The sequence below is a fragment of the Patella vulgata genome, chromosome 1 (assembly GCF_932274485.2).
Source record: "Patella vulgata chromosome 1, xgPatVulg1.2, whole genome shotgun sequence".
Classification (NCBI taxonomy): domain Eukaryota; kingdom Metazoa; phylum Mollusca; class Gastropoda; family Patellidae; genus Patella; species Patella vulgata.
This window is the reverse complement of record NC_065879.2, coordinates 85582188-85608726: the sequence shown is the minus strand read 5'-3', so window position 1 is coordinate 85608726 and position 26539 is coordinate 85582188. Positions and strand designations below refer to the sequence as shown.

General features: G+C 40.6%; 1 long non-coding RNA gene across 1 annotated transcript in view; it reads left to right on the top strand.

Annotated features, from left to right (window-relative positions):
- Window positions 1-5906: 5906 nt before the first annotated feature.
- Window positions 5907-26539, top strand: part of LOC126825887 (uncharacterized) — a 28378-nt gene continuing 7745 nt past the window's right edge. The window contains exon 1 of the long non-coding RNA XR_007682295.2: window positions 5907-6321. This is a non-coding gene — a long non-coding RNA (uncharacterized LOC126825887). The remainder of the gene's footprint in view (window positions 6322-26539) is intronic.

The window sequence follows — 26539 nt, the reverse complement described above, 5'->3', positions numbered from 1 at the left end:
CTGGATCTCCACCTACTGGTCCAACTGGATCACGGCCTACTAGACCAACGGGATCTCCACCTACTGGTCCCACAGGATCACCACCTACAAGACCTACGGGATCTCCACCTACTGGTCCCATAGGATCACCGCCTACTAGACCAACTGGGTCTCCACCTACTGGTCCAACAGGATCACCGCCTACTAGGCCAACTGGGTCTCCGCCTACAGGTCCCATAGGATCACCGCCTACTAGACCAACTGGTTCTCCACCTACTGGCCCAACAGGATCACCGCCTACTAGGCCAACCGGTTCTCCACCTACTGGTCAAACAGGATCACCACCAACTAGACCGACTGGCCCCATAGGATCACCGCCTACTAGACCAACTGGGTCTCCACCTACTCGTCCAACAGGATCACCGCCTACTAGACCGACTGGGTCTCCACCTACTGGTCCCATAGGATCACCGCCTACTAGACCAACTGGGTCTCCACCTACTGGTCCAACAGGATCGCCACCAACTAGACCAACTAGACCAACGGGATCTCCACCTACTGGTCCCATAGGATCACCACCTACTAGACCGACTGGGTCTCCACCTACTAGACCAACTGGGTCTCCACCTACTGGTCCAACAGGATCACCACCATCTAGACCGACTAGACCAACGGGATCTCCACCTACTGGTCCCATAGGATCACCGCCTACTAGACCAACTGGCTCTCCACCTACTGGTCCCATAGGATCACCGCCTACTAGACCGACTGGGTCTCCACCTACTGGTCCAACGGGATCACGGCCTACTAGACCAACGGGATCTCCACCTACTGGCCCCACAGGATCACCGCCTACAAGACCTACGGGATCTCCACCTACTGGTCCCATAGGATCACCGCCTACTAGGCCAACAGGGTCTCTACCTACTGGTCCCATAGGATCACCCCCTACTAGACCAACTGGGTCTCCACCTACTGGTCCAACAGGATCACCGCCTAGTAGGCCAACAGGCTCTCCACCTACTGGTCCCATAGGATCATCGCCTACTAGACCAACTGGCTCTCCACCTACTGGTCCAACAGGATCACCGCCTACTAGGCCAACAGGGTCTCCACCTACTGGTCCCATAGGATCACAGCCTACTAGACCAACTGGGTCTCCACCTACTGGTCCAACAGGATCACCGCCTACTAGGCCAACTGGGTCTCCACCTTCTGGTCCAACAGGATCACCGCCAACTAGACCGACTGGTCCCATAGGATCACCGCCTACTAGACCAACTGGGTCCCAACCTACTGGTCCAACAGGATCACCGCCTACCAGACCGACTGGGTCTCCACCTACTGGTCCAACAGGATCACCGCCTACTAGACCAACGGGATCTCCACCTACTGGTCCCACAGGATCACCGCCTACAAGACCAACAGGATCTCCACCTACTGGTCCCATAGGATCACCGCCTACTAGACCAACTGGGTCTCCACCTACTGGTCCAACTGGATCACCGCCTACTAGACCGACTGGGTCTCCACCTACTGACCCAACGGGATCACGGCCTACTAGACCAACGGGATCTCCACCTACTGGTCCTACAGGATCACCGCCTACAAGACCAACGGGATCTCCACCAACTGGGTCTCCACCTACTGGTCCAACAGGATCGCCACCTACTAGGCCAACGGGATCTCCACCTACTGGGTCTCTACCTACTGACCCAAGAGGATCACTGCCTACTAGACCGACTGGGTCTCCACCTACTGGTCCAACTGGATCACCGCCTACTAGACCGACTGGGTCTCCACCTACTGCCAGCTCAGAAGCAACGGGTGGTTCAACAAATTCTGGCACAGGCGGTACAACAGACAGCTCAGCAGCAACGGATGGTTCAACAAATTCTGCTACTGGGGGTACAACTGACAGCTCAGCAGCAACTGGTGGTTCAACAAATTCTGCTACAGGCGGCACAACAGACAGTTCAGCCGCAACGGATGGGTCAACAAATTCTGCTACTGGTGGTACAACTGACAGCTCAGCAGCAACTGGTGGGTCAACAAATTCTGCTACTGGTGGTACAACTGACAGCTCAGCAGCAACTGGTGGTTCAACAAATTCTGGTACAGGTGGTACAACAGACAGTTCAGCCGCAACGGATGGTTCAACAAATTCTGGTCCAACAGAATCACCACCAACAGGTTCACCAGACTCCCGATCGCCACCCACCGTACTAACTGGATCACCACTTACTAGACCAACTGGGTCTCCACTCACTGACTCGACAGGCTCTTCAGTAACCCTTACTCAACCTACAGGTCCTTCAGGACCAACAAACCCAACGGCATCATTACCTGTAACAGGATCTCCACCGACTGGTCCTACTGGATCCCCATCTACCGGTGGCACTGGGTCACCACTAACAGGTCCTACGGCTTCTGCACCAACAGGATCATTACCCACCGGTCAAACACAATCACCAGTTACAGTATCTCTACCTACAGGACCTACGGGCTCACCACTAACAGATGCAACAGTTTCACCTATCGGATCAGGAAGAACAAGAGTCAGTTCCCAAACATCAGGTATGTTATGTCCTTTTGTTTCTTGAAAACGTCGTTAATTGCGTGTTCTATTATGAACAATTTTTATTTATTTTTTCCAGGTACCACTATAATTGCTCTACCACAAAACATAATAGCAGTCGATCCCGCCAACGTCAAAGTAAATACAAGAGCAGTGGATATGAAGGTGCGCCCAGCCATAAAATACTCAGGGCAACAAGCATTCATCTTCAACACCCCGAAGAGATCAAAACGCGGATCCGTTTGTTCTCGAATTCGAAGATTTCTTAGTGGTCGATTTACATCGGTGTTGAATCGATTCTGTAAATAAAGTGGAAAATAAAGGAAGTAACTGTGTGAAGTCAGATAAATATTTCCATAAACTTATGAAGCCTTATGCATCAATATCAGCTAAAAGAACAAAAACTGCTGTGGAAGCTAACTATTCTTTTTGTTTGTATATTTGTGCACCTAATAAATGTGAGCTTTGTAAACTTTTGTTGTTAGGGTGTATTTTGGTGTCTTTTTTGATTGGCATTTAGTAATTAACACAAGGTACAATTTTATGGATACACAATTACTGAGTTTAATACTAAGCGACGTTTCGACGAGGATACTCCCGTCTTTATCAAGCAAATGATAAAGACGAGAGTATCCTCGTTGAAACGTGGCTTAGTATTAAACTCAGTAATTGTGTCTCCATAAATTGTACCTTGTGTTGTATTTTGGTGTGCTTTAATTACTAACCATATTGAGCCTTGTGCACGACAGCTATCGCTGCTCATATCAAAACAGAACCCTAAGTTCGAAATCATTTCCACTGTTTCCTATGTCACGGTATTTTGTCTTTAAATTAAATGAAAAGAAATGGGGTTTAACGTCCTACTGTTCTGCTGTGACTGGGTTAATGAAGACAGGCATGCGTCATACAGTGTACAATGAGGGAAGGGGGTTGGATGGCTGAATGGTTAGCGTGCGCGCGCTGTATCATAAAGTCTGTCATTGAGTCGACTGGTGTGGTTTCGAATCCCCGGTTGTACGTGACAAGGAGTAGGGTCGCCTGTCCAACCTCGTGGGTTTTCTCCGGGTCCTCCGGTTTCCTCCCACTGCTAAAGACCCCTACGCGCAAGCGAATTATTGAAATAAAATTAAACCATATGTTAGTCCCGAAATGACCTAGTTTGTGTCGAGTGGACGTTAAACCCCATTTCTCTCTCTCTCTCACAATGAGGGAAATTTTGCCCGGGCAGCGGCACTATAGCCTACTCTTATATCAAATTCCAACTGCCAAGGGATCTTTTACGTGCACGCCAATGTGTACACTTGTCCCATCCGAACGACTAGACAGCTGTCCTTGTCAGGCACTCCCGAAAAATCCGTTTGTCCAGTGCTGAATAAAGCCGCCGACAAGGACATAAAAAAAATGAGTCCAGGGGAGAACGATCTAAGTCACATTTTTTTGTCTTTTCGCATAAAAGGCAAAACAGACTTTTGGACGAGAATGTTTGACGCGAACAGAACAACGAGTATGTTTTATTACAACCTCAAAATAATGTTTAATACGAATCATAATTACCATTACAACAACTGACTTCACTTTTCAGCCAAATTAAGGTCAAATAAATACGATTGACTTGTATTTGTCCGGGAGGCCTTTTCAGAAGGGCCTTGGTTCGATATGACTCCGGTCATTTTTACCTGAAATTGATGGCTCCACAAAAAGCTTATACAATTTGCTACCAGATGGCGCCATTAACTGGGGTTCGTTGAAAAAGTGATTTAGATCGTTCTTGCCCGGGCCTCTTCATATATTATATATACACGTTTATAGATTTCATAAAATTAGCCATGTGATCGAGAATTAAAATTTTGACAAGGGGGTACATAAAAAATTTAGAAACAGATCATTAAATCAAATATTTCTTTCTTTCACTTTCACTAAATCCCCCACACTGACATGTTTCCAAGTAATTAACTCGTTCGTTTCTTGGGGCGTAACGTCAGCTTCCATTTAGGGTGGTATCGCAGACAAGTGTTTCTTGGGGAAACTTGCAAGTGGAGCGGAATGAAAGGTGCGTTTCTCATACCAAGCAATTCAAGGACATGAATGCATTTATATTGTCCAGCTCACACCTCAAGGGTTAATGTTCTTGAAAGGTTTGTGAAAATTCCGAAAATCGCCCCCCCACCCGCGTCCCCCTCCACCCGCGTCCTTGGGTAGGTCCTCTAGCATTTATACCAAGGCTTCTTGGCAGGTTTGTGAAGCATGCAGAATCGTTACTAAAATTGGCCCCAGCGCCCTTGGGTAGGCCCCAACATTTATATCGTCTAGCGTACCTCAAGGCTTGATTTTGACAGGTTTGTGAAGCTTGGGGAGCCCAAATTGGCTCCCGCGCCCTTGGGTAAACATGTATTTATATCGTCTAGCGTACCTCCAGGCTTCTTGATAGGTTTGTAAAGCTTGGGGAGACGTTGCGCAAATTGGCCCCAGCGCCCTTGGGTAGGTCCCGTAGTATGTATATCGTCTAGCACACCTCAAGTTTGTGAAGATTGCGCCGCGTGGGTAGGCCCCTAGCATTCATATCAGCCAGCGCACCTCAAGGGATCTTGGAAGGCCTATGAAGCTTCAGGAATCGTTGCCCAAATTGGTCCCCTTAACCAATCCCTCATGGCTAAAAGAGTAAGTTTGGGGGACACTTCCAAATACTTTCCACAACAATAACAGACTTACATCAAATTCAAACTGCCAAGGGATTTTTTTACGTTTACGCCAATATGTACACAGGACCTCGGTTCTGCGTCCCATCAGAACGACTATACAGCTGTCCTTGTCACTTCCCCCGTCCTGCACCACTGACAACGGGAAACCACGCCGGAAAATCCCGAGGAACTAACTCGGCCAACACCTCCAGGCTAGCGAGCCAACATCTTACTCACTTAGCCACCGTGGCTCCCCTTAGCCACAAACTAACCTAAATCTAATAGAGAAAAATGATTAAATAGTACCCAGTTTGCATAGATATAAAAATTGGGAGTCTATTACGAAACTAATGACGTTACGAAAATGTCCTCCCATGTGACGTTTTATACCTAATGAGATTATCATCTGATGCGACAGGAAATGGGTTAAGGTGATATTAATGGTGATTTGAACTCTATTTACAATGTGCATTTCATTCCGTTCTACCTCATTTACTCGCAGCACTACATCAAAAACAATTGATCAAATCAATCAATGGCGAATAACATCACGTGGGAATACGAATAACGCAGACGTTAATGCACTCTTACAGCTTACTCTCGGCTGAGGGTTGATCTATTTATCGCTTCGGCTCCGGAGAATTTCTGATTACATATTGCACACATTGTTAACACGAAATAAACCCCTGGAGATACTGAATTCAAGAGATAACGAGTCGTGTAACCGTTTTATTAACATAGAGTTCTGTGCACAGGTCAGCCTTAATGGTAACACGAGTAAAAGCAAGCGTAGAATGGGTCTATATATCCCTAGCAACATGTATGCCATTTGAGCCAGTTCGTCTTTCACGTTGAGAGTGCTGGAATAAATGATCAATGTACACGCCGCCAGTAGAGAGCTAATATTTCTTAACCCAGTAGTATACACAGCCTGTGTGAAAATCAATATCCGGTTAACTATGTCTCTAGACTGGTTTACCAAACTTTTGAAGAACCATTCCCCGCTAAACATGGCCGCCGCCGAAACAAAACGGGTCGTTGCTATGGCTGTTGATGAGAGCGAGCATTCTGATAAAGCCTTTGAATGTAAGTATTATAGTATTTAATATCTCACAGTTTGTATTTATTGTATTATTTCTACCTGAAAGAGTTTAGATTTGGCTTGGGTAGATCGTAAAATACGAAAAATTCACCATTGAAATACACATTCTGATACGCGTTCGTGTGTCCGGTAAGCTTCAGGTGGGACTAAATTCGTAACCCAGAGTACAGTATTGGCCCTACAAGTAGACGAACCCCGAGTCTGGCACTGTAGGGTACACACAACTAACAGAGTCTACCTTGTCTAAATGTCTAAGTCACCGGAAGATCAATGGGGATTAACGTTCGTTACCTATAGCATATATATATATATATAAAATGTTAAAATGTTATTAAACCAGTGTTGAAATCAGTTTTTGTCGGCATACTTTTTATTTTTTCATCGTTTACCGTGAAACAAAGTAGTGCAGCTTTACGGTTGTACTAATAGTTCTAGAGAGATATATATATATATATATATATATATATATATATATATATATATATATATATATATATGTGTTTACTTGTACTCACTGGGACTTGAGCAATATGGCACCTTGAGGCTAGACAGGCAACAACAAACACAAGTGGAACTCCTTCAACGTAGATGAACAAGTTATGATCAGCAATTTGTACCCGTTCACCTATTTTAAATATGAACAACATGTTTCTATAATATTCTAACAATTGATAATAATTATAGTTTGCATGTATAGGAGGAGGTCCGGACAAACGCCACGAGGTTAGACAAAGTGAAATGAAATAAAGTGGGGTTTAACGTCCTACTGTTCTGCTCCTAACCTGGGCTAATGAAGACGGGCATACGCCATACAGCGAGCCAGCCCACGAGGTTAGACGGGCGAGTGGTCTTACAATATTGTTTAATTAGTCCGAGTGGTCTTTTTGGTTGGTCCGAGTAATCTCTGTTTTGTTCTCCTTTTTGATCCGACGGCTCTTGTACCGAATGTTTTTTGGTCCGAGTTGTCTGGATAATAAACAGAAAGTTGAATTTACGACCTCGTTCACAAGAGTGTGTCCCACGGGTTCATAAGATCGTACTCTGGTTCGTAACAACATACCCTGGTTCGTAAGATCGTACCCTGGTTCGTGAGATCGTACCCTAGTTCATAAGATCGTACCCTGGTTCATAAGATCGTACTCTGGTTCGTAACAACGTACCCTGGTTCGTAAGATCGTACTCTGGTTCGTGAGATCGTACCCTGGTTCATAAGATCGTACCCTGGTTCATAAGATCTTACCGTGGTTCGTAAGCTCGTACCTTGGTTCATAAGATCGCACCCTGTTTCGTAAGATCGTACCCTGGTTCATAATATCATACCCTGGTTCATAAGATCGTACCCTAGTTCATAAGATCGTACCCTGGTTCATAAGAGCGTACCCTAGTTCATAAGATCGTACCCTGGTTCGTAAAATCATACCCGTGGTTCATAGGATCGTACCCTAGTTCATAAGATCGTACTCTGGTTCATAAGATCGTACCGTGGTTCTTAAGGTCGTACCCTGGTTAGTAAGATCGTATCCCGATTCATAAGATCGTACCTGGTTCATAAGATCGTACTCTGGTTCGTAACAGCGTACCCTGGTTCGTAAGATCGTACTCTGGTTCGTGAGATCGTACCCTAGTTCATAAGATCATACCCTTGTTCACAGGCTTATAAGATCGGGTCAGAAGATGACATCCACGTTCATCAAGGTCAGCTTCTATAATGTTTGCCTCAAAAACAATCTATCTATATGATGAGAGATTGAGTAAATGTTATTATTGGTGCCATTTATCATGTTGTAGATCAATAAACACTTGGTGTACTGAATCTCTTTCATTATAATACTCTTCATATATAATGACAGCAGATTACAGCAGGGGATTACAGTGCATGGAAGCATGAAGACTTATAATTATATGAGAATGTAATGATCACAGAGAGAGGGAGCGAGAGAGAGAGAGAGAGAGAGAGAGAGGGGGATTAAAGCGCATGAATGTAAAAAATTCCAAATGATATGAGAATGCAATGACCAGAGAGAGAGAGAGAGAGAGAGAGAGGGGGGAGAGAGATAGGGAGAGAGAGGGGCGGGGGATGGGATAATGCGCATGAAGAGTTACAGATTTCCAAATATGATATGAGAATATAATGAGGTTTACATTCTCGCAAATGAAATGAAATGAAATAGTGTATAACGTCCTACTGTTCTGTCTCCCGAGTTCACAGAGCTTTCTCAGACTTAAGTTAAGAATTTACTCAAAATTGTTCGCTTTATTTTAACTAAAATATAGCCCTTTATAAAACGTTTGTTGTTTTAATGTATCAAATACATCAATAAGAAACTGTGTACAAAGTTTTGTGTTTCTCATTAGACAAGTTGGTGCAGTGCAGAAAAGTAAGTCGTATAAGTTTTATCACTTATCACTAAACATGTTATTGACTCATTAAATCCATTCCATCAAGATTTATTGCGAAATTCTCTCGAGATTAGATATAATTGAAGTTTGTGTACTAGTTTGTTAAACAGGGTTAATAAATAGATGGGCTTCCTTCCTGTGCCAATTTTAACGTTTTCATTTTGTCTTAAATATTGGATACTAGAAGCCCATCTTTTCCCGGTAAGATCACAACATAAAAGTTGATTTAAATTAACCAATAAGTCGTGTTTGTAATGTCGAAGGCTTTGGATGATATTGAGTTCAGGGGGTCACGTTGATCAAGTGGGTAAGACGCTGGCTCGTTAGCCTGGAGATTGGGTGTTCGATCCCTGCATTTGCCGAGAAAGTTCTTTCAGATTTTCCGGCGTGGTTACCCCTTGTCAGTGAAAAGGACGGAGGGCCTGACAAGGACAGCTGTTTCGTCGTTCGGTTGGGACGAAAAACCGAGGTCCCGTGTACACATTGGCGTGCACGTAAAAGATCCCTTGACAATTGAAATTCGATATAAGAGTAGTGCCGCTGTCCGGGCAAAACATCCCTCATAGCACACTGTATGGCGTATGCCCGTCTTCATTAGCCCAGTCGGAGCAGAACAGTAGGACGTTAAACCCCATTTCATTTCATTTTGTTTCCTTTAAGTTCATTTCGTCCTGATTTATTGCGAAATTCACTAGAGATTAGATATAATTGAAGTTTATGTACTAGTCTGTTAGACATGTTTAATGAATAAATGGACTTCCTTCCAGACTGTGTATGTAATAATAATTTAAATAAACACGACTCTTACATTACCTCGTAATTAATGTAAACAGATGGTATGCAGGAAGATCAGCCTGATTCATCTTGGGACAAAATTACTGTCATAGTTAGGCCACGTTGTATGAACTGGCGTCTGCGGACCTGACAAGGCGAGTGTAATGGTAGTTCAGATGAAACGGAAGAAATTAATTCAGACAATCGGAATGCAATTCAAATTAATCTCGCATCGAATTATAGATCCCATTCATACTTTCATATCGTGTGTGCGTATTACTGGGTTTGGTTGGTCGAATGGTTTAATGCGAGTGTGATGGTAGTTCGGATGGAACGGAAGAAATTAATTCAGACAATCGGAATACAAATCAAATTACTCTCGCATCGAATTAAAAATTGCAGTCATACTTTCATATCGTGTGTCCTTATTAATGGGTTTGGTCCGCGGAATGGTTAAATGCGAGTGCATTAGATTATAAAGTCTTTCATTGAGTCAAGTGGCGTGGTTTCGATTCCCAGCTTGTATGTGACAATGAATAGGGTCGCTTGCAAAATCTCGTGGGGTTTTCCTGGGCCCTCCGATTCCCTGTCACTGCTGAAGACCCCATTCGGCCACCGAACCCTCCTTAGTTCGATCAATCTTGAGACAAAATATCGTGTTTTCTTTACGACTTGGCTTTGATGGTTTGTAGGGAGGGTTTGGTGGCCGAATGGTTAGCGCGTGCGCGTTGTATCATTGAGTCAACAGTCGTGGTTTCGATTTCCCGGTTGTACTCGACAAGCAGTAGGGTAGCGTGTCCAACCTCATGGGTTTTCTCATAGTCCTCCGATGTCCTCCCACTGCTAAAACCCAAAACGCGCAAACGAATTAATGAAATAAAATTCAACCATATGGACGTTAAATCCCCTCTCTATGTCTCTCCCTTTCTCCCTCTCTCTCTCTCTTTCTCCCTCTCTCTCTCTCCCTTTCTCCCTCTCTCTCCCTTTCTCCCTCTCTCTCTTTCTCGATGGTTTGGACACTGGTCCTCAGCTCCTCACGTGGAGCTGTTAAATCGAACGTGCTGGAACGAACGTAAATAATGCAAATAATAGCATCGCACGCAGATCAGATTAATATCTCGGGACAAAGTTATAGCGTACAGCCGTGCTTTCATATCGCGTTTCCCTTTAAGACAAGGGTGGTGCTGATTGATTGGTTTGTACGCTGGTTCTTATCAGGGTCTAAGGACCTGACAAGGCGAGTGGGTTGGTAGTCCAGATGCAACAGGTGTGTAATTAATGCAAACAATCCAAATACCATTGAGATTAATCTCGCAACCAAGTAAAGATTACAGTCATACTTTCATACCGTGTTTCTTCTTAGACGGGACCTCGCAATCTGTTTCACAGAGAATTACGAGTCTTCTCTAATATATCTGTAAAAGATGAATGCCCTTAACACGTGCCGTCACAGCACGCGGCGTCAATAATTGGCTGAATGGCGCGTGCATTGTTTATATAAGACGTTACTGCTTTGGGCAGAATGCTGCCATTTTAATACCCATTTACAGTAAATAGGAAATAATTTTTACCTACAAATACGTCAAACGTCTTTATTTATTTTTCTAATACATCAAAAAAATGTTTTAGAATTTAATTTGTCGGTGGAAAAAAGTTAATATTTGAGACTCATTAAGTCGCATTGATGTCATCCTTTTCAGTGATTATAACGGCCTAGTGAATATTCACTGCGGATCAGTGTGGGGACCGCGGTTGTTACGTGAAAAGGACACTGATTCTGAATCCCAGCATTCATTTCACGGACAACAAAATGACAGAAGAGAGAGATATTACATTGATCGAAGAGAGAGAGTGTGTGTGTGTGTGTGAGAGAGAGAGAGAGAGAGAGAGAGAGAGAGGGAGAGAGAGAGATTTAACATATATTTCAATTTTATTTCAATAATTCGCTTGCGCGTAGGGGTCTTTAGCAATGGGAGGAACATGAGACCATACTCCTTGTCACGTACAACTTAGGAATCGAAACCACGTCAGTTGATTCAATGACAGACCTTATGATACAACGCACAGGCGCTAACCATTCGGCCATCCCCCCCACCCTACATAAATCCATGAATTTTCAATTCCACATATATTTGTAAATACTGAAAGGCATTAAACCTTTTAGTGATTCAACTTTCATAATATACAATCTGATTCAAAAACACAGGTCCTATTTCGTTTCGTTTTTATAGTTCAAAATTTCGTTTTACTTGTCTTTACTACTATAGGATCTTGAAGTGTTGTTATCATTGACGTGTTCTGGATGGTGTGAGGGATTAGCCAATAAAACGGTCTGTTACGGCGAGCTTTAGGCGTGTTTTGCACGGAACTGTGGGTAATCCACTAGTAACATCAATGCTGATTGGTTAATCAAATGTCTGACGTCATAGGGTCAAAAGCCGCTCGTATGACCTATCGCGACAACCGGTCAGATCTTCATGTAGTGTAAGCCATCGAAAGTATAAAAAAACCGAAACGAAATGTAGATCAGGGGCCTGTTTCACGAAATTTTAACTAAAAATAAAATCCAAATTTTAGTACATACTTCAATTTTGATTGGCTAAGCACTAAAATCAATCATATATTATCCAATCAAATTACTTAAATTTGGTTTTTATCTTAGTTAAAATTTGGTGAAACAGGCCCCTGTATTTTAATCAGATGGATAATATTATAGTTTACAAGAGATTCCTATAGTTTACATTTGACTGTATATCTTCGGACATACCCATATAAATGGAGGGGACCCCGTGGCTAAGTGGGTAAGATGCTGGCTCGCTAGCCGGGAGGTCGGGTGTTCGATCCAGATTTTCCGGCGTGGTTCCCCCTTGTCACTGATGCAGGACGGATGGCCTGACAAGGACAGCTGTCTAGTCGTTCGGATGGGACTAAAAACCGAGGTCCCGTGTACACATTGGCGTGCACGTAAAAGATCCCTTGACAGTTGGAATTCGATATAAGAGTAGGCCGTAGGGCCGCTGTCCGGGCAAAATTTCCCTCATAGCACACTGTATGGCGTATGCCCGTGTTCATTAGCCCAGTTCGGAGCAGAACAGTAGGACGTTAAACCCCATTTCATTTTATTTCATTTCATTTCATATAAATGGAGACAGTCACTTTGCAAAACAAATCAAAGTTTAGTAAACTGATAATGTTACGTTTTACGAAGATCAAATGCGGCCTATTCTTTTAAATAAAACGGCTTGTGTAATTTTCTAATGGAATAAAGCTGTGTTAGAGAGGGAAGTCGAAGAATTATGGTGCATGGGGATTAAACATAGATGTCTGCCTTTTACGATTGAAAGTCTCCAAGAACAAGAATTCGATTTTAAAATTATATTCACCAAGTAAATAAAATTAAATGGGGTTTAACGTCCTACTGTTTTGCTCCGAACTGGGCTAATGAAGACGATATTCACCAAATAACATTTTTCGCCGATTGGTTCTTCAGCCTCTAAAGTGGTCGAATGATTTAACGTGTGCACTTTAGAGCTTAATGTCTGTCATTGCGTCAAGTGGCGTGGTTTTGAGCCCATACTTGTACGTGACATGGAGTAGGGTTTTCGATCCAAGCTTGTGGATTTTGGCCCGGGCGTCCAGGTGTCCTCTCATAACCAAAACCGCTACGCACAAGCGAGTAAGTGAAATAAAATTGAACCATATGCTTGTCCAGAAATTACCTGGTTTGTATAGAGTGGGTGTTAAACGCGCGCTCTCTCTCTTCTCTCTCTCTCTCTCTCTGTGTAAAACAACAAGTTATCTGGTGAACACAAATAACTACAGATCCTATTAAAGGAACAACATGTCAGACTTCTACAAGCTGCATTTAGAAGAAAACTTCTCTTCATTATTGTAGTATCTCTCTCCCTCTCTCTCTCTCTCTCTCTCTCGCTCTCTCTGCTATATATTATTATGTTTGTTATTGGTCGAATGAGTCTTTTCACTGCAGCCTATAGAATTTCCGAGTCTTTATATCTAAATAGTTTACAATAGATAGATTGTTCTTTGTCACGAAATTTACAATTGTTATACGCCAACTGAATCCATACTAAATTATTTACTGCGAAAGCTACAGAATAAAACATGTTGATTTTCATAGTTTATTTATAATGTCTTTTGAAAAATGTAAATCAATCATAAAGCGGCTGAAATCTCAAATGATGAGATGAATATCATATTTAGTATCATGGGCGGAACCAGTATTTTCTATTAAAGCGGCATAAGGTAAGATTCGATGCAGATCTGGGCCCTGTTTCGCGAAATCTTAACTAAAGATAAAATCCAATTTTTAGCAGATACTTCAATTTTGATTGGCTAAGCACTAAAATCAATCTAATATTATCCAATCAAAGTACTAAAATTTGGATTTTATCTTAGTTCTCGCTATAATCGTTAAAAATAGATAACGAAAAGAGAAAATGCTGAAAATTTCAGTCAAATTAATTCACTCAGAGCCTAGATATTAGCGATACAATTATTGTCTAGCCTCGATTGTCATTACTATCGTCGTTACTATAATAAATTAAGTCTCGATTATCTATTTGTATGGTAGCCGGATCGACCACACGTCTGTCAAATTACTTCACTCTAAGCCCCTAGATATTAGCGATTCAATTATTGGCTAGCCTCGATCGTTGTTACTACTGTTGTTACGATATTAACAAAATCTCGATTATCCACTTTTATGGTAACCGCATCAACCAGCAAAATGTATTTGAATATACTAAATAGCGCAGGTATCCGATGGCATCGAAGAGTCGATTATGGTCTTGATAAGTTAATTAATGTCTAATTAATAATTTAGATAACATTTCAGGCCTAAAGACAGGCCAGCAATGTTCGATATCGTGTACGTGGAGGTTGTCCTTTGCGGACGAAGCGAAACTGTTCTATAGGCGTCCTTTATGGTGTTTATGGACCAATCGCTTGTATCAATTTGTTGCTGTTGATCTTCTTGTCCTTTGGGGATTTTGAGGACGTGTGTGTGTGTGTGTGTGTGTTGGGGCGGGCGGGTGGGGGGTGTCTGCCCTTCGCCAGTTCAAGTACGATCGACACGAAACTTGGCAAGCTTGAACAATTTCCCTTAAAATGTCTTAAAAAACCCGGGGGCGGGGGGTCTGCTCTTCGCCAGTACAAGTACGATCGACACGAAACTTGGCAAGCTTGAATAATTACCCTTAAAATGTCTTAAAAAGACGGGGGGAGGGGCGGCGTCTGCTCTTCGTCAGAACAAATATGATCGACACAAAACTTGGTAAGCTTGAATAATTGACCTTATTCTGTCTTAAAAAACGGGGAATAGAATTGGATTAAGTTTCCTATACAGAAGAAAACCATTATTAGTTTCTTTATAGAATTCATCTAGTAGATTTGAAACCTTTTAAGAGATTATTGAGAAAGTAATGTCGCTTAGAATTACACAATGTTCTTATCTGTTCTTATTTCTCCCGACTAAAATCACTTTCCTTATCAAAGACTCCATTATAGGATGTTTTATATCAGATATCATCTCAATCTGATTAAAACACAGATCCTATTTCGTTTCGTTTTTTATAGTTCAAAAGTTGTTATCATTGACGTGTTCTGAATGATGTGAGCGATTAGCCAATGAAACGGTCTTTACTAAAATAGGATATGGAAGAGTTGTTATCATTGACGTGTTCTGGATGGTGTGAGGTATTAGCCAATGAAACGGTCTGTTACGGCGAGCAGTGGGTAATCCCATCGGACAGAGAGTCTGACAAGGAACCATGTTTAGCCGTTCGGGTGGGACCAAAATCTGAGACGTTGGCGTACACGTAAAGAGACTCTTGACGTCGGAATTCCAGAAGGCGGAATCGCCACTGTCTGGTCAAAATTTATCTAATTACAAACTGCATGGTAACACTTCAATGCTATAAATAAAATAAAACTAAGTATGAACAATCCAAACCATTAGACAAAATTCGATGACCTAAAAAACGGTATCGGCAAAATAGCGTAATCAGCAAATGGACTGTTCACCAGGTACAACATACACGACGAACAGTGGTAACTGGTATCCGAAAGAGTAAGCTTACCCTGCCTGGCGCCACACCCGCCATAGCTACAGGGATTAAGAAGTGCAACAATATTTATTTAAAGGTGATTTGCTACAAGAAAGTGACAAGACGTAGCGTCATTTATTTTTATTATCAAACCTCGTTTTTCATATCTTGGCTTAACTCCAATAAATTATTGGTTTGTTGATTACTTTGAAGCTAAAGCTAATGGGTATTTTCAACGAACTAATCTTATTTATAAGAGCTAGAATCTTGTAAACTTGTATTATATATCAAAACTCCTCAGACTTAGTTAAATTCAGTAATATTCATTTTTAACTTAAAAGTGCAGGTGTGTCGGTGCATCTATCAACCCAAATGGAGTGTGGTTTTAACAGTGTTCTATTTGAAGCCCATGTTAATCATTTACATTTTGTTGCCAACATCTAACTTTTCAAGCCCTTCTCTAAGCTAAAATATTCTCAGTTTTATTTATTAAATATTTAATTAAACATGCATCATGCAAGGGCTAAATATGTCTATTGCAGGTCTTTCTTTAAGCCTGAAATGTTATCTAAATAATTAATTTGTGGTCGATCCGGTTACCGTAAAATAGATAATCTAATTCTATCTAATGCCGCTTTAAGAAAACATCAAGATACCCCCCACCCCGCGGAATTACCAACACTTATAGGTGGCAATGGCTTATTTATGTTGTCTGCATGTGATGTCAAATGGGGCGAAATCTTGAATTCACCACAGCGTTGGAAATTCTGGATGCAACAGAACCGTTTTTGGTGATATTCCTTTCAGTAAGTTTTCTGGCGTGGTTTCCCCTTCTCTGTGCTGCGGGACAAAGGGCTTGGCAAGGGACAATGTATAGTCGTTCGGGACGAAAACCCAATGTCGAGTGTACACATCGGCGTGCACGTAAAACTTCCATTAGCAGTTAGAATTCGATATAAGAGTAGGCCGTAGCTGCGTTATCCGGGTAAAATTTCCCTCATAGCACAGTGTATGGTGTATGCCCGTCTTCATTATAGGCCCGTAGGAGCAGAACAGTGGGACAGTGGGACGTTGAACACCATTTCATTTTAATTTTAGTTATTAGAATGTCCAATAAATATTGCTCAATTCAGCCATTAGCATGACATTTAACCAGTTACGAGTTTATTACATAGCACGTATTAGGTACGGGTCAGAAATCGGGTGGTTGAACGCCGTTTTAGATCATTGGAGTATCCCCAGAGGTCATAAATGAAATAAAATGACATTAAATGGGACATAACGTCCTACTTGTATGTTCCGACTGGGCTAATGAAGACGGACATACGCAATATACAGTCTGCTATGAGAAAAAATTTGCCCTACCGCCTACTCTTATATCAAATTCCAACTGCCAAGGGATCTTTTACGCGCACACCAATGTGTACACGCGTCCTCTGGTTTTTGCCAACGTCCCACCCATTTCGTTTCATTTAAAAGAAAAAACCCTCAGAATATAAGATATTAGATCATAGAGTGTCCCCAGAGGTCACACAGATGAGGAGAATTGAATGGATAGACATTTACCATTCAATATAAAGAGTAGATGTTTAATTATATTCATAAAAAAAACCTCCAGAATCTAAGATTAGATCATAGAGTGTTCCCAGAGGTCACACAGATGAGGAGAATTGAATGGATAGACATTTACCATTCAATATAAAGAGTAGATGTTTAATTATATTCATAAAAAAAACCTCCAGAATCTAAGATTAGATCATAGAGTGTTCCCAGAGGTCACACAGATGAGGAGAATTGAATGGATAGACATTTACCATTCAATATAAAGAGTAGATGTTTAATTATATTCATAAAAAAACCTCCAGAATCTAAGATTAGATCATAGAGTGTTCCCAGAGGTCACACAGATTTGAGTGAATGGACATATATCATTCAAAATAAAGAGGAGATTTTCACATTTTAATTATATTTTAAAAAATAAACCCAGAATGTATGAGATTTATGTTACATTTTCTCCATTATTATCGAACTGAACATTGCTTAAGTTGGCTCCACTCAGATAAAAATCAACAAATGTATTGATTTTCTTTTGTATGTATATTGGTAACTGTGCTTTACGGTGTGGAGTCAATTTAACGCTAAATGTAGTTAGCTGTCAATACTTGGATCGATAGACGCCAGTTGAGTGATTTAAGTGTTCTTCTATTGCTCTTTAACATACTAAATGAGCTGACTAATTTGATATTTGTTGTTGATGTAGTTTGAGGTCACGTGTTCGATCCCGGCCGAGAAAGTTCACCCAGATTTTCCTGCGTGGTTCTCCCTTGTCAGTGATGCAGGACGGAGGGGCTGACAAGGAAAGCTGTCTAGTCGTTCGGATGGAACGAAAAACCGAGGTCCCGTGTATACATTGGCATGCACCTAAAAGATCCCCCGTTGACAGTTGGAATTTGATATAAGAGTAGGCCCGGGGAAAAGTTCCCTCATAGCACACTGTATGGCGTATACCCGTCTTCATTAGCCCAGTCAGAGCAGAACAGTAGGAGATTAAACCCGATTTCATTTCTCGGTAATCTTGACTAATGGATTACATTAGAAAGTCTCTGTGCGTAACCGTACTTGAATTATTTGTCTGCAACTCGACGTAAAGAAAGAGTTGAAGTAAGGAATCGATTGGTGAAATCATCTGTTTACGATCGTGTTATTCTTGTGCGTTCGATCAGCTGTCACATAAAAATCAATTTCAATGGTAGGTGGACAGTATTGGGCATAAAATCGATTCCAACAGTCGCTTCACATTATCGGGCATAAAATCAATTTCAACGGTCGCTTCACAGTGTCAGAGATAAAAATCTATCGGAGATCAAAGACATACTACATCAATAAATCAAACGATGATTTCACACAAGGCATACATGTTACATCTGAATGTAATATAAGGATATATTACTTAACATGGGGAATGCTCAATAGTCCGCGGGCTCATTAGTCCACCGATATCTATTATTAGGGTTAGGGTTCATTAGTCCACCGATATCTTTTATTAGGGTTAGGGTTCATTAGTCCACCGATATCTATTATTATGGTTAGGGTTCATTAGTCCACCGATATCTTTTATTAGGGTTAGGGTTCATTAGTCCACCGATATCTATTATTAGGGTTAGGGTTCATTAGTCCACCGATATCTATTATTAGGGTTAGGGTTCATTAGTCCACCGATATCTATTATTAGGGTTAGGTTTAAGAATTTGGGGGAGAGGATAAGTCTCCACATAAGCTCTGACCTAGGATGATGAAAATTTGGTTCATGATACTTCCTTGTTTTATTAAAAATACATGCAATACATTAGGTTTATGTACAAATTTGATTTTGCTGTTTTTGGTGTTGGTGGCGCTGATGGTCTTCCTTCGATGTCGCTTGTGGTATTCTGATATTTTGGTTTCTGAAGAAAAAAGAATAAATTTGAGGCTATCGGATTGAGAGCCACATTAGTATGTTTCCTATTAAGTGTTTAATTTACTGTGCACTAGGATGTCATTCAGATTTTTATTTTTAGAATATGCAATTAAAAGTTTCTGTGTAAAGATTTTCGGGTGATTTTCTTGGAGATCAGTAAAGTGTTTTCTGATAATTTTGGATGCACTTGCTGCTGTTGCGCTAAATGGGACTACAAAAGGGGCTATTGCGCTAGCCGTATGAATATTCATACCTAAAGGGGCTGTTGTTTTCAATTTATCAATCCAAAATTTTTCTCTTGTTAGTCTAAACGTTTTAATTTCTTCTGTAGTTGAGAATCCTATCAATTTTGGTAGAAGAATTATAATTGGTTATTTTCTATAAATGGTCATTTCATAGCCACTGTAGCTCCTAGTCCAGATTACCCGTTTAGTTAGCTAGCCTGTTTCCCCCAAACAAGTCAATAATTATTAATGAACGCAATTTGATTTGTGACGATGCATGGATGGCGTTTAATGCAATTGTGTCCTAATTTAGTTCGCATGATAGACTGTTTCTAAAAAAAAGACCTTTTGATTCACTATTGTTCTTGATGATTGTTCTTGTTGATTGTTCTTGATGATTGTTCCCTGCCCATAATCTATTATCGATGAACAACGGCGGATCTTCCATGAAACTCCAAAGCCCCTTAATCCCAAATAGTCCATAAATAAATGAAATGAAATGAAATGGGGTTTAACGTCCTACTGTTCTTCTCCTATACTTGGCTAATGAAGACGCGCATACGCCATACAGTGTGCTAGGAGGGAAATTTTGCCCGGGCAGCGGCACTATCGTCTACTCTTATATCGAATTCCAACTGCCAAGGGATTTTTTATGTGCATTCCAATGTATACACAGGACCTCGGTTTTTCGTCTCATCCGAAGGACTAGACAGCTCTCCTTGTCAGGCCCTCTGTTCTGCACCACTGACAAGTGGAAACCACGTCGGAAAATCTGGATCAACTTTCTCGGCTAATGCAGGGATCGAACACCCGACCTCCAGGCTAGCGAGCCAGCGTCTTACCCACTTAGTCACCGTGTGGCTCCCCGTCCATAAATAACACATACTTATGGAAAAACAATCTGATTAAAACACATCCTATTTCGTTTCGTTTTTATAGTTCAAAATTTAGTTTTACTTGTCTTTACTATATTAGGATCTGGAGGAGTTGTTACCATTGACGTGTTCTGAATGATGTGAGGGATTAGCCAATGGAACGGTCTGTTACGGCGAGCTTTATGCGTGTTCTGCACGGAACTGTGGGTAATCCACTAGTAACATCAAATGTCTGACGTCATAGGGCCAAAGGCCGCTCGTATGACCTCTGACGCGACCTATCGCTACAACCGGTCAGATCTTCATGTAGTGTAGGCCATCGAAAGTATAAAAAAACGAAACGAAATATAGATCTGTATTTTAATCAGGTTGATGGAAAAACAGCTACTTATTTATTTGGGCGACGTTTCGAAGAGTATTAGCTTGATAACGTTGAGAGAATACTCTTCAAAACGTCGCCCAAATATATAAGTAGCTGTTTTTCCATAAGTAAGTAGTTTATTGTTCTATCCAGTTATTAAATACCTCTCAAAGATTATAGTCCATAACTAGTTCTTATTCCGTTCAGTCTTTATAAAGATTTGATCAATACGCATGCACGCCTCCATATTTATTTGGTATCGGAGAAACCTGATGAACGTAGTTTAAATCTGATTGAAAACAGGCTGGTAGGTTATTAAATTTAGCATTGGTGTTTTGATTTTCTTTTCTTGACTAAATATTAAAAGATCCGAGTACATATTTAACGTGGGAAATTTGATATTTTAGCGAAAATCTGAGTACATATTTAACGTCGATTAAGCCGTTTAGAAATTTGATATTTTAGCTCAAATCTGAGTGCATATTTAACGTGGATTAAGCCGTTTAGAAATTTGATATTTTAGCGAAAATCTGAGTACATATTTAACGTCGATTAAGCCGTTTAGAAATTTGATATTTTAGCTCAAATCTGAGTGCATATTTAACGTGGATTCAGCCGTAAGAAATTTGATATTTTAGTGAAAATCTGAATACATATTTAACGTGGATTAAGCCGTTTAGAAATTTGATATGTTAGCTCAAATCTGAGTGCATATTTAACGTGGATTCAGCCGTAAGAAATTTGATATTTTAGTGAAAATCTGAATACATATTTAACGTGGATTAAGCCGTTTAGAAATTTGATATTTTAGCGAAAATCTGAGTACATATTTAACGTGGATTAAGCCGTAAGAAATTTGATATTTTAGCGAAAATCTGAATTCATATTTAGCATTGATTAAGCCGGAGAAATTTGATATTCTAGCGAAAATCTGAATACATATTTAACGTCGATTAAGCCGCGAGCAATTTGATATATTAGCAAAAATCTGAATACATATTTAACGTCGATTAAGCCGTTTAGAAATCTGATATTTTGGCGAAAATCTGAGTACATATTTAACGTCGATTAAGCCGTAAGAAATTTGATAAATGGCGAAAATCTGAGTACATATTTAGCATTGATTAAGCTGTTTAGTAATTTGATAATTTAGCGAAAACACAATTGACACATCGAGTCTTTAACGTTTTATTATCCCACGTCCTATTTGTTATCTGGGCTCAACTCCAATAAATTTGATTTAGTTTTTAGATAGAATAGTCTTATACGAGAGAATGTATTAGAGACCACATATTGTCAACACGCACTACACATAAATTCATTTAGATAGATTCTGATGAATTGTGTTGTACCGTAGAATTTATTAGATACTACATCCTGTCATCCTGCGTAAAAATCACCCACCTAAAATCAATAAAACTATTGGAAGTTTGTGGTGTTTTTGTGTATTGTGAGGAAGAGATAATGCGTTAGATATACATTATACAAAAGCTAAATCTTCCTCTTGCAGGTCTTTCTTTACGTCTGAAATATTATATAAACTATTAATTAGACATATTTTAATTCAATTTACAACAGCTAAATCTGCCTATTGCAGGTCTTTCTTTACGTCTGAAATGTTATATAAACTATTAATTAGACATATTTTAATTCAATTTACAACAGCTAAATCTGCCTATTGCAGGTCTTTCTTTGCGTCTGAAATGTTATATAAACTATTAATTAAACATTTGTTAACAAAAAAAGATCATAATCAACTTTCGATTGCATCGGATATTTTCGATATTAAGTATATTAGAACGGCTATATTTTAATTCAATTTAAAAATGGTGAAGCGAGACTAAGCTTCCAGCAACCAGTACGGTGGTTGCATATCTTCCCTCACAATGAACCAATTTGAATTAAATTTTCAATATTCCCTTTGCGTTATCTATTTTAGACTTATTATAGTAAGAATGGTCATGTCTTGAACTATATCTTACATAATGTGTCTTTAAGTAGATAACACAACAGCTACGCAATGGTTCGCAAGTTTACTTTGTCTTGCCTTCATCATAACACTGCCACGGTATCGTGCTGTTGGGTTATGAAAAATGGCGAGATGAAATGGAGTTTAACGTCATACTTTTCTGCACTGACTGGGCTAATAAGAGACTGGCATACGCCGTACAGTGTGTATGAGGGACCTTTCTTGATCAACACGGGGTGCGAACCGCACACTTCTCGGATAGCGAGTTAACGTCTTACTGATTGAGTCAGGGCAATTTGTGACCATAATGAAAGTTAGAATTATGCCGTTTTCACTGCGTCATGTAAACTTCACGAAATGTCAAAGGGTTTAAAGAGCAGACTACAATCTGCTTTAATATCGGATTATGAAAAGGGCGAGATTCTCCATGGCCCCAATTAGCCATCATAGTCATTCATCATATGAATACAATTGGAGGGTCTAGAGCACAAGTGATCTAACTACCAACCATTTTAGTTGGTTGTTAGATCACGTGTGCTCTAGACCCTCCAATTTTAAATGGCGTCATCTGTTACAATAATGAGAGTTCACCGCGTCTTGTATCGTTACTGACATGCCCAAATATTTACGAAACTAAACATACTACAATCTTCTTTGATTAAATTGAGTCCTGTCACAGTTCTGGGCCTAACCCTAATCCTAGCCCTTACCCACAATATCGCCAACAATCACATGTCCTAACACTGTTTACATCTCGTGACATTGACGAAATCTGCAGGTGGACTTAATATTTAGACCCGGCTAAAGTCCTGCGCAGAATCGTGACCTAAGCAAACGTTTTAGCCAAGGCGATTGGTAGAGATAATATCATATTTAGTTGACGCATGCCTCGTATCCTACAATTCTCGTGCTATTTCTCGGTTGACACCTTTTGAGAAATTGTGAGAATTCAATTCCGGGTCGGTCAATCGAGTTTACTCCAAGTTTCGAGTAGATATGGAATAAAATGAAATGGGGTTTAAGGTCCTACGGTTCTGCTCCGACTGGGCTAATGAAGACATACATACACCATTCATGGTGTTATAACAGATATAACTCCGTATACGTAAATAAGTCACGTGATATCTACATTTGCATATCATAGTTAGTGCTCTGTGTAAGATGCTATGTAGAAAGCGTGAAGATAAAATGACATGCAGCAAAACGCAAATGTAAAATGTAATGTAAGGAATGTAAAATGTAGACACGTAAAAAAAACCAGCCTTTTCCAATAAAATATTTGTCATTTGACACATTACAATTTGACGTTTTACAATTAACTTTGGTCTTACAGGTATTTTAACTTTTTATCATTACCGGTATTAGAACTTTGTACTTTTTACATGTAATCAATCGAGGAAAATTTTCACCGGCAGCGGCGCTATGGTCTACTCATATATCGAATTCCAACTGCCAAGGGATCTTTTACATGCATGCCAATGTGTACAAGGGACCTCGATGTTTCGCCCCATCCGATCGAATATATGTTGTCCCTTTTCAGGCCCTCCGCCATACACCAATGACAAGAGGAATCCACGCCAGATAACTCTGATGAACTATCTCGGCCAACGCAGGCCTCAAACACGGGACCTCCAGGTTAGCTAGTCACCGTGACTCTCCGTTTACGAATAGAAGTCAATTGAATTGTCAATCGATCGAGACGAAGACGTCAGTGAAGTGATTTAGGTCGTCTTCGATTTCAGCCAGACATACTAGATCAGTCTAACGGTGATAGTGTTACTTAATGTGACAGTCTCTCTTGGGCGGTTTGCTGTTCAACGTGTGAGGGACGGAAGGAGCATAGCGGTTGAACGGTAGGGTATTCACCTCTTGATTAGAATGCCACAATCCTCGTGGATTGACTTATACCCCATTCCATTCGGTACCGGTTTTGTTTATACCCCCTTCGCACATACCACTTAAAAAAATCCCAGCTAGTTAGGCCGCTACAGTCACTAACAGGGATGACATCGGTGCGGGTTAATTGGCTCGCAAAATTAACTTTTTTTTCTTCTGCAAATTAAATTCTTGAACATTTTTGTCAAGTAATAGAAAAATAGATAAAGGTGTTTGAAGTATATGTGAAGAAAAAATGTTTCCTATGGATGTATAAAATGATTAAAAGGCATCATTCTGCTCGGACCAATTCACGTCGCGTGATGTAACGTCACATGTAGAAGGAATTTGAACTTATAACGTCAATCATTTTATACAGAAGTATTGCGATTACAATGCCTCTTTGAAACAGATTCGGTCTAGTGACATAGGCAGGATTTACAGACAATGAAAATCTCATGTAGTCCGATAGAATCGTGCAAACGTCGTACGAATTGTGTATTTTGTTGTAAACGCTTAAAGGAGCTAAATCGCTAATATTTGGGACCGAGAAATTGACACAAATGGGTCGCAACGCAGATAATAATGTAATGTGAATGTATATAAACTGATTTACATTCAACCGTTTCTGTTTTTACTGTAATTTCTAATCAGTTATAGAAGTCTCAATTGAATGGTATTCTTTAGCGTCTGGTTATTCCAGTCTACACCGATGATATTTATTGCGCATGCTCTCCAGATAAGAATATAGCGTCACCATTTGACATGACTTGTGGAATATGTCTAGCCGCGTTCTTTGAGTCCCTTGTTCCAAATGGCGCTGAAACGCATTATGGTACACCGATTCGTGTACCAATGGTAGAAGCCCATCTTTTCCCTGTAAGATCACAAGACTAATGTTGATTTGAATTGGCAAATAATTCGTGTTTTCAATGTCGAGGATTTTTGATGATATTGAGTTAGAGACTTAGCTACTTTAAATTGTGCTATAATTCGATGCTTTTTTTATCATAAAAGACAAAATTATTTAGGCTAATGTCTAAAACTATACTAAACATATTACTGCACTTTGAAAATCACGACAAATCGATAAGGGGGGTTGTGTGGTCTAGTGGTTTCTCGCATTAAACCATTAGGTCTGTCATTGTGTCACGTAGCGTGGTTTTGATGTACGTGGGTTGTAGTTCAGATGCAACGGGTGTAATTAATGCAAACAATCAAAATGCAGTTCAGATTAATCTTGCAACCAAGTAAAGATTACAGTCATACTTTCATTCCGTGTTTCTTTTGGGGGAACGGTGGGGTGATTGAATGGTTAGCGCGTGCGTGTTGTATCATAAGGCCTGTCATTGAGTCAACTGGCGGAATTTCGATTCCCTGGTTGTTCGTGACAAGGAGTAGGGTCGCCTGTCCCACCTCTTGGGTTTTTGTCCGGATCCTCCGATTTCCTCCGGTTTCCTCCGACTGCTAAAGACCCCCACGCACAAGCGAATTATTGAAATAAAATGGAACCATATGTTAGTCTCGAAAATACCTTGTTTGTGTCAAGAGTGGAAGTGTCCCCCCCCTCTCTCTCTCTCGATAATTTGTTGTTGCTGTTGTTGTTCACAAAAGGCCCAGAGCCCCGCTTGTTCTTTGAGCAATTGCGGACTTTAATTTTTGATATGATACAATTCCTGCGATGACGTAATAGTCGGTTCTTGGTTCTTTGGACATTTTTGAAATGATACAACTGTGATGACGTAAACTGCCCTGACGTAATGGTCGGTTCTTGGTTGGGTTCATAATATAATACGCTAGAACTTATCCCCCCACCCGGAACCCCCACTGACGAAGATAACCAACATTCCTCTCTTTAACGTAAAGACACCTAATTCAAGACGTCTGATTTCAAATGTCATTCGATTTTACAGTATGGAAAATTCAATTTTGCTCTGTCGCCTTTCTAATTAAACGCCAGCGTTCTTGTGTGAAGATCACAATGATGCCTCGTATGTCATGCTATTTATTTGACGTGTTGTGACAATCACTAGACATGTATTCATATTTGTCTTTCTTGACAGAGCATGTTTATAACTGGTCGTTTAACATCGATCAATCACACAAACCGAGAGAAAATCTTTGTGCAAGATCCAAGTCGTCGTTTTAGATTAAAACAAATCGATTGACTGATCTTTCCTGATCGGCAAACTAGACGGATTG